The sequence below is a fragment of the Lycorma delicatula genome, chromosome 10, assembly GCF_047948215.1.
Source record: "Lycorma delicatula isolate Av1 chromosome 10, ASM4794821v1, whole genome shotgun sequence".
In the NCBI taxonomy this organism is placed as follows: domain Eukaryota; kingdom Metazoa; phylum Arthropoda; class Insecta; order Hemiptera; family Fulgoridae; genus Lycorma; species Lycorma delicatula.
This window is the reverse complement of record NC_134464.1, coordinates 18,584,593-18,599,806: the sequence shown is the minus strand read 5'-3', so window position 1 is coordinate 18,599,806 and position 15,214 is coordinate 18,584,593. Positions and strand designations below refer to the sequence as shown.

Sequence of the window (15,214 nt, the reverse complement as noted above, 5' to 3'; positions counted from 1 at the left end):
CCACTGAATGTGAAAATAGGAGGAGAAAAGATTATGGAGGTAGAAGAATTTTGTTATTTGGGAAGTAGAATTACTAAAGATGGACAAAGCAGGAGCGATATCAAATGTCGAATATCAAATGTCAAATGTTTCTCACAAGCGAAACGAGCCTTCAGTAAGAAATATAATTTGTTTACATCATAAATTAATCTAAATATCAGGAAAATATTTTTGTAAGTATATGTTTGGAGTGTCGCTTTATATGGAAGTGAAACTTGGACAATCGGAGTAGAGAAGAAAAGCTTAGAAGCTTTTGAAATGTGGTGCTATAGGAGAATGTTAAAAATCAGATGGGTGGATAAAGTGACAAATGAAGAGGTATTGCGGCAAATAGATGAAGAAAGAAGCATTTGGAAAAATATAGTTAAAAGAAGAGACAGACTTATAGGCCACATACTAAGGCATCCTGGAATAGTCGCTTTAATATTGGAAGGACAGGTAGAAGGAAAAAATTGTGTAGGCAGGCCACGTTTGGAATATGTAAAACAAATTGTTAGGGATGTAGGATGTAGAGGGTATACCGAAATGAAACGACTAGCACTAGAAAGGGAATCTTGGAGAGCTGCATCAAACCAGTCAAATGACTGAAGACAAAAAAAAAAAATATGTATTAAAGAAAATAACAAAACCGTTTTTCTATAGTTAAATATAGCAAAATTAAATTTATAAAATGCTCCTACCTCAAAACAATCTATTTCGGGGTGCAAGACCACTACTTGTGTACTGAACACTACTTTTGAAACTAGCTGTGAAAAGAAATAAATAAATGAGAGTGATGTTAGTTAGTTTTGCTATAGTCAAAAGTTTTTATATCAAATTTTTCTCTTTCAATACCTTTTAAAATGATCACCCACCCATATCCTTTCTACTAAAAATGTTTTAGTTGTCCTCCGGGTGCTTCAGGATATAGTAGTCTCATAACTCAAATTAAATCATTTTAAAGTAAAATATTTGTTAAATTTTCTTCTATGTTTCACTGTTGAGAAGTTATATAAGAGGTACTATACACAGTTTTTGAAACTAGCTGTGAAAGACATTAAATGGCCGTTATTACGGTTAAGGCTGTTGTAACTTTAAATTTTGTACGTCAAAATATTTTCTGTTTAGTGTCCTTTTGAAGTCTCATACAAAAAAAAATAGATCATTTTGAGGTAGAAAAATTAGCTATATTTCATTTTTGAATACTAAATTATTGAAAACTTATTATAGTTTTGTGAAATATTACTAGACAACATGTTTTTAAATCGGTTTCAATTATAACAGAATTGTACAGGACAGATTTACTTTCATCTAGACAAGACAAACTTCAGTAAACACTAAATAGATATAGTGTACTGCTCAATTGAAATCCAGCAAAATTCACACGAAACGCCGGCTAGGAGGACAACATTTTGGCACAGACATCGAGCTGCAGACCGGCGTATAAACACGGCTGAAAACACAGGCGGCTCCGTTCTATGACGAGGGTATTAGAAAGTTGGAACCACGCTACGACAAATGTCTAAATCGGAGTGGTGACTATGAAGAGAAATAGCGTAACTATGTAAGTACTTGTTACAAACAAATTTTTTTTAATTTTCACTGTGGTTTTAATTTCGTGACCGATCGGACCTTGAAAAAAAAACCCTCGTATAATAATGAATGAATTTCTTTTTCTTAGAACAGACAAAATTTTGGCTTTGTACATAAGATTTATCGTTAACATTACTTAATACTGGAATATATTATAGTATAATAACATAATATATTATGTTATTATAATATAATAACATACTAACGTACATTTTGATGTCATTTTGTGCCGGATATATTTTCAAACAAAATTCAAGAAAATTAATACAATAGAAAAATAATATAGATTTTTACACACCAGAACCATATTTCAAAATCAGAAAGTAGCAATTTCGTGCTTCTTTTTATTTTTTCTAACAAATTTTTGTAGATATATTTTTAATTTAAATAAAAATAAAATTATAAAAACGTTAAAATAAAATAATTAAAACTTTTCTTATACGTTAAAAGTGAAAGATTTAAGAAAGCGCAATTTTTCATCTCTAGTTGGTTATTTTGAAATCGGTTTCATTATTATTTTTCTTAAGTTTGTTTTATTTTGTTTTCAGCCACTCGACCGATCTATTAACAGTAAATAATACGTTACTTTGATATTCTGATCTGACCTTCTAATTTCACTATTTTTATAGATTAACAAGACAAAATTTGGCTTTAACTTTATAAACAAATCAAATTTATAAAATCCAGGACTTCACTGCAGTCGAACGGCCCTGGAAATCAACACATTATATCACGTTGGCTACAGTATTTTTTTAATCAACATTATTTTTGTATAAATTAAATTTCTACTTACCAACAATTTAAAAAGTGTAAATCTTAGTACTTTCGAAGCTGTTAGTCCATCTTCAGGGATTTTCAGGGATGTTAATTTAAATTCAAATAATCCATAATCATTTTTAAAATTATTATATTTATAATAGTCGGTCGTCAAGAATAAAATTAATTCGTACATCAATATTATAGTAACACATGTTTGTAAGATGTTTGTGATTATTATATATTAAAGCTATCAAATAGGATACAAAATTATAGATCAAGATATATATATATATATATATATATATATATATATATATATATATATATATATGGGAACAATTTTAGAAAAATGATAGAAAACAGAATAACGAAGAGAAGTACAAAAGAATGACAAAGATAATCATAGGATGTTAAACAGTATAAAAAAATTAAAATATCTTTTTCAGGGTCTTTTACAGAAAATATAATATAATTAAACCAGAAATTTTAATATTTATGTAAAAATTAAGAAAAACGGTAGTAAATAATATAAAAACAAATATATTACTGACCTCATAGTGGATGTTGACATACAGGCATCATAACATTTCTAATATAATTTCTAAAGAAATGTCCGAGGTCTCCCCCAGTGTGTAAATATGTCAATTCCATACCAGACTGCAATATCCTCATTTAAATTATTACATTGTAATAAAGCAATCGTTAAGATGAGTTAAATTACATTATTTAAAAAACATATCTGAAAAAAAAAGATTATAATTCAGTTTGTTTGTAATATATTGTGAATTATAAGATTTAATACGCGCATTGAAATTATGCAATATTAAGGGGTTTTTTTTTTGTAGAAATCTTGTTAAAAAGACAGTATAAGCCTCTGTTGAATTGAAGCATAAATAAATAACATTTTTATCCTGATCGATTCATAACAACACATTATATAGATGATTTCATAAACGGTACTCATATACTATTCCGTGTATAAAGAAAAGGAACTGTGTCAGCCTTTGCTGGATGAATCGTAGAAAGCCAAGGTAAAACCCAGATTAGCGTCACAAAATAACCGCTTACATGTATTTATATTTTAAGTTTATAAATAAGAAAGTGGAGATTGAAATTCCTGGGTCGTGTGTACAGAATGGACGAACAGCGACTAAATAAACAGATTTTCATTAAAATCTGTGAACAAAAGAGCAACTTTGAGACCTACAACGATGAAAAAAGAATTACAGAACTTAGGGATCCGTGAACAGGAGACTAAAGATAGAAAGCTAATCTGACAAAAAATACGTAAAACTGAGTTAAAATGGCGATGAAGGAAAAGACATCCAAAGTGAAACGGTCAAAAAAAAATAAATGCCAAACATATAGAAAGAACAAAAGAATGTTGGGAGAAATGAAAAAGAAAGCGGAAGAAATGACATTTGTGTGGTTTGTAGTCGGCCTAAATGCAAAAAATAAAAACGTGAAATAATGTTATGATATTTTAATGGAGATACAAAGTATAAAAAATAACTAAAAATTTAGAAGGCATAATAAAAATTATTTTACTGCATATTTACGTACATATTAATATAATAAGCTGAATAAGGTGCAAAAAATTCAGAGTTTTTTAAACATTTTCAATTATTATTTAGAATTTCACTTTCAGAATTAATATTATGTTTTAGTAAAACAAAATCTTTTAATTCTATTTAAAATAAATTGTCGGGAGAAGTTTTAAACGATTTGGTAATCTATTTAAAATCGCAACAGAAACATAACGCCCTTTGCCGTAAGCCAAAGTATTGCGCTGAGTTAAATGAAAACGGTTCTAATATCGGCTATAGATCTGATTACGAGATCATGGATACCGTTGTTCTTTGGTGGTTGGGTTTCAATTAACACCGATCTCAGTAGCGGCTGACCAGAGACTTTAAAGACTTTAGTTCATTTACATTTATACACATCATCCTCATTCATCCTCTGAAGTAATATTTTACGGTGGTTCTGGAGGCTAAACAGAAAAAGAAGGAAGTTCTTTATCGGCATTAACCGGTCGGTCTAGCGGTGAACTTATCATAGTAAATCATCTGATTTCGAAGTCAAGAGTTCTAAGGTTCAAATCCTAGTAAAGGCAGTTACTTTTATACGGATTTGAATAATAGATTGCGGATACCGGTGTTCTTTGGTGGTCGGGTTTCAATTAACCACATATCTAAGGAATAGTTGATGTGAAACTGTACAAGGCTACACTTCATTTACATTCATACATATCATCCTCTGAAGTAATAGCTTACAGTAGTTCCAGAAACTAAACGGAAAAAGAGGATTCTTTATCAGATTTGATAGCATGGATATTGTTATTTTTTAAAAAGGGACTATTTTTGGAAAAGAATGCACATTCATAAATATAAACTCAAGGATAACTAAAAATATTTAATTTTCTAAATATCAATCTACAGGATTCATATTTATTACCGCCAAACAATTATCTAACAGCCTATTTACGCATTTTGAAAATTTGTTTTAACTTTTTGGGGAAGCCGCAAGAGGAATATACTTTAAATGGCAATATACATAAGTAAAATACACATTTATTAATTGTCTAGCGGAAAGTTTTATAAGATACTTCATACATGAACAAACGGTTTGGTTTTGATGCAAAGGAAATAAATTTGATACTTCTACGAGAACTTTTCACATACTGAAACACGAGTTTTTCTTTACGGGCAACAATTGTTATCATTAACGGGAATTCTATCCGCTAAATCATAATGTCGTATTTTTATTTTTAATGACAGAAAGGGGTACATTAAAGCGTTACATTATTTATACAATTTTTCTCATCGATACACATACGTAAGAACCTGAGGAACAAGAAGCAGCGTGTATTAAGATTAATGATTTCAAAAATGTTTCATTAGCCGATATATTTCGGTAATAATTTACACAACAGTTAACGTTGTAATTGTTATTTAACTAAGAAAACCGGCAAAATTACTTGCGAATATGTCAGGCTTACTGTTAATGATGATCTTTTACAAATCGTCAGGTAAAATACTTGAATCAAGTATTTTTAAAAAGTTCATGTGTATATCTGTTATAATTTAAAGCGGGGTTGCCCTCGTTACGTTCTGCAAATTATTTGTCGTGCAATTAAATAAGGTAACTTAACTCTGCATTTACGTTTATGAATCTGCAATCTTTGCTGAAGAGAACGATCGCTTATTCTTAAAGAAAAAAAACGATATCCACCTCTACCAAAACAGAAAATAAAACTGTTTTTTAACGCTCGACACAAAACTTTGATTTACAAGAAAGGGCCTTACGTTTACTTTGCGTTTTTAATAAATTATCAAACGATTTAAAAAAATCTTAGCGCCGATTTATTTAAAATACAGACGGTTCAAAAAGAGCGACACAATCTCACGGAAGAATGTTTTCTTCTTTTGTTGCAAGTTTAATCGAGGTAAAACGGGTTACAAAATGGAGCAGAATATATTCGTCGCCTCCCGATACATTAGATGTGCCAGTTACGCCCAGACCCAGAACGCCTTCACAGAAAAGTAGTTCTCCATCAAGCGGCAGAATCAAGAGACAGGGAATGCGATAGACGCAGCCAAAAGCGCTCGACCGAAAACGGTAGCATCAGAAAAGTCGATCGACGTGCAAGCTTTATATTCTGTTAGTCCCAAGAAATCTGTGCGACGTCTATCTAACCGGTCCGATCGTTTTTGGTAACGCCCGCACGGCATCGAGCAAGCGTTTAAAGATGCGTTCACGAGTTGTTACCTGAAGACACTGGTAAAGGTGTAGCTTTCTGTCAGCGGTTTACGTCATAACTCGGACGGAGATGAATTCGACGATCCGTTTCGATCCGACGAGGCACGGTTCCACCAATATGGAACTACTATAAACGCACAGAATTTACGCATCTCGCGTACGGAAATCCACATCAGTGCACTAGTCTCCCTCCACGGACAAAAAATGGGAGTTTCGCGTACAATATCAGTAGTCGAAACTTCATGACATTCTTTCCGGCACCGTGAACTATGATCGCTACATACAGACGGTGCAACAATTTGTAAGCACTATACCTGCAGACCGGATAGATTACACGTAGTTTTAACAGGACAGAGCTACGGCTCATATGGCCGACTTTCTTGTATCAGTGTTTTCGTGGACAATTGATTTCGAAGGGATTGTGGCCCCCACGGTCTCCTGATTTATCCTTTCCTGACTTTTTGTTGTGGGGGGATACCTTAAGAATGCCGCTTACAAAACTCGTCCTCACACCGTTCCGTAATAGCAGAGCGAAATTAAACGATGTGTCGCGAAACATAGTTTAAAACGATGTTTTAAACGAAAAATATCTATTTTTCGAAGAGAATGAATTATCAACACCTTGAATTACAAAACAGTTTATTTCAGTATATTTTTCTGCAATCTAATGTTTTAAGTAGATTTCAAAAGATTACGTATTGTAATGGATACAATGATTTGATTTCAGGAAAATTTCGACATATCTTGGCGTTTCACAGCCTCAGACCCCAAAACCACCGTCAGCTCAAAAGTTTATATATATATTTCAATTTCTTGTGAACACGATAACTGCCGTAATTTTTCAAATTGTTTCTTAAAAATAACTCGTCAGAAAATCTCGGTCTAGTTCGTTAACGGCCAAAATCGGATCATGGGACAGGAAATGGGGAAGGGCCTTTCGAAAAAACAAAATATCGCTATAACTCTCTTATTAAGTAAAATATCGAAAAGTTTTTACTATTCTTTGGATAAGGGTTTAAAACTTATCTAAGAAAAGCTTTTTGATATTATTTAATTTTATATATTTTTTTTTTCTGATGCCTTTCCCTCAAAAATTATTGCATACCAGCACGAAGCCGACTAAACTATAGCTGATATTCAGCCCTGAAATTAGTCTTTTTACTCTGTTCATCGCATCAAACGGTTATATCGTGTCATAATAAACGTAAAGAAATCAACTTTATATGTTATCACTTATATATCTTGCACGACTTGTATAACACAGAAGTCACAGATCAGGAATTAATAATGTAATCACTTGTTCAAACGCTTCTTCATTCTGTTTAGCGCTGGTAAAGGAGCAATTGATGAAAGACACGATGATATCGTCGTTTCCAACTTGTAATTCTGTGTTTTGTAATTAATTTTTTGTGAGCAAGCGTACAATGAAACTAAAATCGGTAGATGATAATCTCATGTTCATACTAATATTATGAGCAACATGACGCCAGAAAATCAGAGCGAAGTGAGCCATACAGATTCAGATGATATTATTGAACTGAAAAACGATTGTCGCAACATTTTGGGAACAAAAGAATCTAAAAACAGAATTGATGGAGCTTGGGACTGCAGCGATATCAGAATCTTATTATGAATTGAAGGATGTTAAACAAATCAAACGGTGCAGGCTGCTCTCGATGGCTGTTATTCGTCTGAATGAAAATGCATAATCTTACCCTGTAGGCCACTTAAAGACTTTAGTTGTCGGTTCAAGTTGGAGATTTTTATTGTCTGGACACTGCTTGAATACCTTCTCTTTATTAAGATAAAGATTTGTCTGTTAATCGGTATAATGAACTAACAAGGGGCTCAGAAATGGACGGGTGGTGGATTTCAAAAATAATTTCTACAAAAGTGGGTGTTGCGGTGCAACAAGTACCCGAGAGTGGAAAGCGACTAGACGAAAGTCTAGAGCAGATATGTTTGTAAGATATAGCGATCCAAATAACAAAATATTTAGACACAGTTTATTTTTTTTTATTACCAGAAATCATGAACATGCTATATTTGTTTATACATTGAGGAGAAAGGACTTTTCACGATAGCTTTAGATTTTTACTAAAGTAAAACTTGCCAGTTTTTATCCGTTTGTCCTAACATCGCGTAAGAAGAGCCGAACAATTTTTTGTAATTAAGAATTACATTAAACCCGATTGAAGTTTAGATATTTATTTTAAAACACGATAGAGGAACCGGAGCCGATACGATAATTTTTTTTATCTCTACTTGCTTAGGAAGAAATTGTAGTTTGAAAAAAAGTCAATAAAATAATTATAGACATCATTTGCCGTAAACAAAGGATCGAATGCGACAAGATACGAGATACAAGTCCCACAAAACGGCATTGCCAATCTCAAGAAAAAAGCATTTCACGCCGGACGTAATAAGGAAAGCGAGGGCTGAAGCGATTACCCGTTGTCTTCTACTCAAAGTACGCCAAGCCCACTAAAACACAGGAAATCTTTCACCTTTACAAGCGACACCTTCACTCTGTTCAACACTTGGACCGGTCGCGTATGTAAATCAATATTCTTTATTCGAATACATTAAAGAACGGCTACTTTCAATGACGAATGTGTGTTCACATGTCGAAACAGTCGATCCACTGAAAAATTCATAATAAAACATGTTTTAACCGCAAACACCACGATTAATTTTTAATTTATGATGACGATGTAGGTCATCATTACTTTCAGCGATATGTGTGTACAACGTTGATCGTTATTTAATATACGCAACGATCATTATTTACGATTCGACCTTTAAAATTATTGTTTGTTTTCATAATCTAACAGCTATTCGGTTAACGCTGTAAATTTATAACGGCGATCTGCATCGATCAGTCATCATTACTTTCAGAGAAAGCGGATGATTTTTAATTTTTTATAGTTGTAATAGCTAACTATTGACAGCTGATATTATTTTATTTATATTATACATAAGAAACGGGATCGCTCGGACATATCTTTTGTTAAATAAAAAAAGGGCGTACCTCAAAAACGGCGCGCCCTAGGGCATTTTTAACGCTGTTTACAAGTTAAAAACTTAAACGGTGCAGTTTTACGAACAAAATAAAAACATAAATTAGACTAATAATTTTTTCATTTTTATGCAAATCTTGATCTACGGTTACACTCAAAATATATATTTAAACTAATATTCACAGAATGAGCTTTGGCGAAGACGATTTTCAAGAGTCAAACGGGTAAACATTTTGAAAATTCTTTAAGAGAAAAGAGTAGAATGGAAAGTCAGAAATTTAAGTAAAGAAAACAGCGGCGTTGAAAGTCGGTAAGTACTGGGTAGATCTAGGTCGAGGAGTAAGGCGAGTCTGTTGCCCGTCACTGGCACTGTTCAACATTTATATCGAAGATACGATAAGCATTAAGGATTGAATTAGGAGAAAAAGAATACAAAATACAGCTTTAGATTTGGAGCGATAAAATTATTCTGCTTCGATAAAAAGAAACATTTAGAAGGTTTGCACGAAAATTATAGGACAGGAGCGAAATTTGTTAACTTATATAAAATATTTTAATAAACATTTTTATAGTCGTTTTTTAGACATTTTTATAGTTTTAGACATTTTTATAGTCGTGTAAGACAAACGGTTGTATTTAAATTTATATCGTCACCGTTTTTAACACAGTATCTAACGTAGATGTACGGCAATGAAATCGACGATCTACAGCATTGATTCCCAAAGTGGTCCAGGTAGACCCCCAGGGGTCCACGGGAGACTCGACAGGGGTCTACGTTGGCGTGACAAAAAAATGGGGGTTCACAATTCGTAAGCAGGGGTCCACGAAAATTCATCTGGTTTCGATAGTTAAGAACTAAAATGTTGGCTTGACTTTGCGATCAATCTAGTACATCCCTCCCATTAAAATTGTAACTATTTTGTGATTGTCATTGTAGAAATTACATTACGTTATTAATGTTTAATTTTAATTATATTACGACAATTTTATTATATTACATTGCAATATGATAACTATAATAATTAGTAGCGTAATGATTACATATTTGAATAAATGCAACACAAAAAATATACTATTTTTCTTTTGCTTTTTACCACTCTGAATGGGAAGTTTTCTAAATAAAATAAGTGAGAATCGATTGCTTTCTTGTGCTGTGAGTAGATGTCAAAAATGTAAAGTTGGATGGAAGCATTTTTTTTGATCGGCCAACTTTACTTTTTTGACATCCACTCACAGCACAGTCGATCAAAAATTAACCGATCAATTCTCACTTTTTTTTCGGAAGCTGTTAGTTCGTGGAACTCAGCCGTAACGCAAATTTTCATAGTTAGATCTAATCTTCACATTTTCCGTCGACTGGAAATACGGTAGAAATGTAGCTGTCCACCGGAACCAGCAAAATTTTGAAAGTGGTCTATGAGAAAAATAAGTTTGGGAACCTCTGAAATCTACAGTTTGAACCTACTTGTCTCGATTAAAAATACAATGAAAAAAATTACGATAAAAAATAATTATTGTCATTACCGCGTACCTTTTTAAATATACCGCAACTTTATCGATATCAAGAACTTGGAATATATTTTTTTTTTTTGTTTCTTAACTATTAAGAAGATAGCTTAATCGCAATTTATTGTGATTATTTTTTTTTGTTTAGCCTCCGGAACCTCCGTAAAGTATTACTTCAGAGGATGATATGTATGAATTGTAGTCTATGTATGAATATATGTATGTATGTATGAAGTGTAGTCTTGTACAGTCTCAGGTCGACCGCTATTTGAAACATCACCAAAAAACACCGGTATCCACGATCTACCATTCGAATCCGTACAGAAGTAGCTGTTTTTTTTTTTTTGTTTAACCTCCGGGACCACCATTAGATTTTGCTGCAGAGATGAATGATTGGTTGCGTGTCTGCAGGCATCGGTTGCCATGCCTGACCGGGATTCAAACCCGGTACCACCGGATGGAAGGCCGAGACGCTACCACTCGCGCCACGGAGGCCGCCCAGGTATAAGTCTATCCGCTCGTCTTACCATACTTGTGCTCATTTGAAGCGCTGCTGAATGCCTCTGAATAGAGCGGCGTGGGCTTCTGACAATGGCTTCCCTTACTCGTTCGATGTTCTCCGGAGTGCTAGCAGTTCATCGGGGACCCGGTGGTTTTTTCTTCAATATTGAACCGCTTGTTCGAAGGTTGTTTACCCATCGCAATATTGTGTTACAAGAAGGGACACTTGCATTACGATGGATATTAAACTGACGGCGGAAATCTCCCTGAACAGCAGTTACGGATTCGTCATTTCGTGTCATACGCGTACAGGCGTTGGTCTAGCGTCCACGGCTCCATCTCAACGACTAAAATGTAAATGCTATGAACAAAGGAAACTTCAGACACCAGCCACGTACCCTCCCACCACAAACGCCCGAGTACAACCCACTTCAAAAACATCCGGTTCCCGTGAATGACCCTGTATATAGTAAATTTAGTGTATTTCCAAGAATATCTACATTTGAATCGCGTTTAAAGAATCCATTAACTACATAACGCATTTGTATAATATTATAACGTCGAGAAAATATGAAGATTTGTTCCTATTTTCTAAGGTATATTTTTTTTCCTATTTTATTTTATTCCTAAATCGATAATTTTGAAATAGATATTGCATCGCGTAACTATGATTTGGTAGAGTTACGGATGCGGTATATATAAAATTTAAATTAGCTAATACGAGGGATGTAACATATAGTCGATCGTAAATCGATGAAAATTGTGAAACGAATAATATATAAAAGTACATTTTATTTGCTACAAAACCTTACATTTACCTCTCTGTGTATTCGCCCGTTACAGAAAATATTTCACGCAACGGTGAACCGGTTTTCTCATTCTGCAGCGAAGAATTCTGGCAATCTTTCCTGATCCACAATCTCGCTGCAGCTTTCAGTTCGTCGCTCGTTATGGAACGAGTATTTTTAATACGCCTCTTTAATTATTTGTAGAAATTGAACCGGACTGTAGGAACAGATACTAGAATTTTGTACGTACCGGGTCACCGTTTTTCAGGGCGGATGATAGTTTAAATTATTTATCCGTTATCACTGAGCACCGAAAAACCACCGATGGCGATCGTAAATACGAGGGCTATCCAGAAAGTAACTTACGTTTTGAAATAAAAAACGTAATCGAATAAAAAAACGAAATTTTATTATATCCGTTTGAAAGGGACACTCTTACATTATTTTTCTACATAGTCGCCGTTTAAATTGAGGCGCTTATCGTACAAGTTTCCCCGATACGATTTCACGCAGTAAACTTCGTGAAATGAAACTGAGGGTTTTGTAATCGTAATGCGGCGATTTTCACGAATTTTGACGCCGATTTTCATCGTCAGTTCATCAGTCACAAGGTTAGGCGACTACTGCGGTCCTCATCGTGAACACTGGTGCGGCCATCTTTAAACGGAATGCACCACTGCTTCACTCCACCTTCACTCGTTATTCCATCTCCGTACACCTCACAAAGTCGCCGATGAATTTCAGTCGGTTACAGGTTTTACAGCCGAAAGCAAATTTACTAAGATGCATTTTATTAGGTTATATTATCATGCCGGAATAACGCGAATACAATGTTAAATGGTATCGAACGAATACAGATCATACATACAGTAATACTATTTCTCCTTTACGTAACATTTTCTTTGTTTCCGTTCCCGTATTTATCATTAGTATTTTTTAATTTTTTTCTACTGTTATTTTTTGATATTTATTTTTATTTTTCAGCGATACCAGCAGAAAAAAAGAAAAGGGACAAACAGAAAACGGTCTGATAATATGATTTTTCTACCGAAATCATATTATCAAACGGTAAGTATTTTATTCAAGTTTCTAGGAACAGTTTTGTTATAGGAGAAGTCATTTTCTATTTATGCAACAGCAGATTCTGCTTTCAAGATTAGAACGGGAGTGTTATCCACTGAACTTTATTATTTTTCAATCCGTAATTATTTTAATTACGCCGTTGATAATGCAAATGAAGATTGGGTAAATGCTACTGTAATGTTACTATTTTGAATCATCTGGTGTGCATTTTATTAGTTAAAAAAAAAATATATATATATATATATATATATATATACATACAAAATTTACTCACAATGATGACATTTTTTTTCCTAACCAAAAAATATTCTTAAAATCATTAATTTTTTTTAAAATTATTTTACGATAAAACTGTAGATAGGAACTTGGAAATTTAAAATCCTTTTTTACCGAATGTGTTATAAGGGGACGATTTTTAATTCGACGTTTTTTTTTTATTTTGGCCACTACGGAATGCATTACAACTTTTGTTTTGCCTTATACGTAATTTTCTTTCTTTCCAGTATGTCTTTATCGTTTCTTCTTTCTTCCGACGGTTGAATTTTAATTCGAAGTTTTCTGATCTCGGATCGGAGACCTTCCCGTTTGATTTTTTCCCTAAAGATTTCCCTACACGGATATCATCTTCAGAGATCTGTTTTTCTCGCTCGGTTCATTTTTTAATTCTTAGAACCGAGTTGATTTAACGTTTCTGTTTTTAAAAGAATTAGAATAATTTTTTTTTATCGGTCTATTTTTGCCCGTTCCTGAAAGATGCGCGTAGAACATTTTCATCTTCTGTTCTTTGTAATCGAATCTGAAAATTTTTTCGCGTATTTTATCCGTAATTTGTATTTGTATTTTTTATTACGTAATATAAAAACATTCCGGCAGAAGCTGAATTTACTCTCTCGACACAAAAATGTTACCGTAAGGCGGGTAATCTGTACCGTTATAGAGAACAAAAGAACAACGTAAAATATATATATATATATATATATATATATATATATATATATATATATAGAGAGAGAGAGAGAGAGAGAGAGAGAGAGAGATTGAGAGAGTGAGAAACAGGGTTTTTAGTTCGGGATAAACAAATGAACTACCCGATCTATTGCTACTAAATTTTTACTCATGTTTCTTGGTGTAACTTAAAAGGTTTTTCGATATATCTCATCTCGAAAAATGGCTAATATATTTTTTATATATATTTAAAATTTAGGAGTGGAGATTTTCCGATTGAAGCATACTCTAATTAATTGTGAACTGTGAGTGTTTATCACTGTGTAAGCTAGGTTTTAACCGATTGATTAGAAACATCTAAAAATCAATTTCTAGATTTTTTGAATTTAATTCCGAGTTTCAAGACTTAAAAACGATTTTTGAATTTTTTTGAAACCCTGTTAACTTTTTTATTTTCTCGGTAACAAATGAAAAAATCAATTTGATTTTCGGCGAGTGTAATCTTTACGTCGATAAACCGATTTCTAAATTTTTTAAATTCGACCTTGAAAGGAAATGAAAAAAGGTAAAAAATTTTTAAACAATTATTGTAAATTTTCCGAATCCCGACTGTAATAAACGAGACATTTTGTAGATTTGGGCTTGCAAATACTCTTCAGGTAAATGTTTAAAAACCATTTTCGTTTTTTTTTTTTAATTCCGATTTTTTGAAGGGGTGCGAAGGCTCAACCACCACAGCCAGTGCCACCGTTAGTGTACGTGTGACTGACTGCACTTCCTCCGGTTACTTGACTGATAAACACAAAATAAAAAAGATTGAACGCCACGGGAAACTGATTTAAGTAAGTAACCATACAGCGCGGGCGAAGCTGCAACAGGAAGCTATTATATATATAAAGTAGAGGATAAATCAAAGTATAAATGAAGTCTCAATAGAGGGTTTCTCCTGGTTGTTTTTGAATGATTCTTATATACTCGCGCGCGCGTTTGTGTGTGTGTGGAAGATGTTTCAATAGGGACGATTGATTTGCAGAGAAATGGGCGTATAAGTAGGAGGCTTCCTGGAATTTCAACTTTTATCCCTGGATATATCGTGTGGTAATCGATACATTAATCTATACGTGTAATAGAATCTACACGTTAGGTACAGTTTTTATTAAGACACCGATTTTGCAGGTTTTCACTTTCATTTAAACTATTATCTATACTGTAACACGGAACGGAACTTTTTCCAAATAT

General features: G+C 33.2%; 1 long non-coding RNA gene across 2 annotated transcripts in view; it reads right to left on the bottom strand.

Moving 5' to 3' along the window:
- The window catches only part of LOC142331644 (uncharacterized), a 104,219-nt gene that overhangs the window by 28,878 nt on the left and 60,127 nt on the right, over window positions 1–15,214 (bottom strand). Inside the window, exon 3 of one of the 2 annotated variants that reach the window (XR_012758059.1) lies at window positions 2,922–3,109. The exons of the other annotated variant lie outside the window; for it this stretch is intronic. This is a non-coding gene — a long non-coding RNA (uncharacterized LOC142331644). The remainder of the gene's footprint in view (window positions 1–2,921; window positions 3,110–15,214) is intronic. 2 annotated transcript variants of the gene reach the window in all.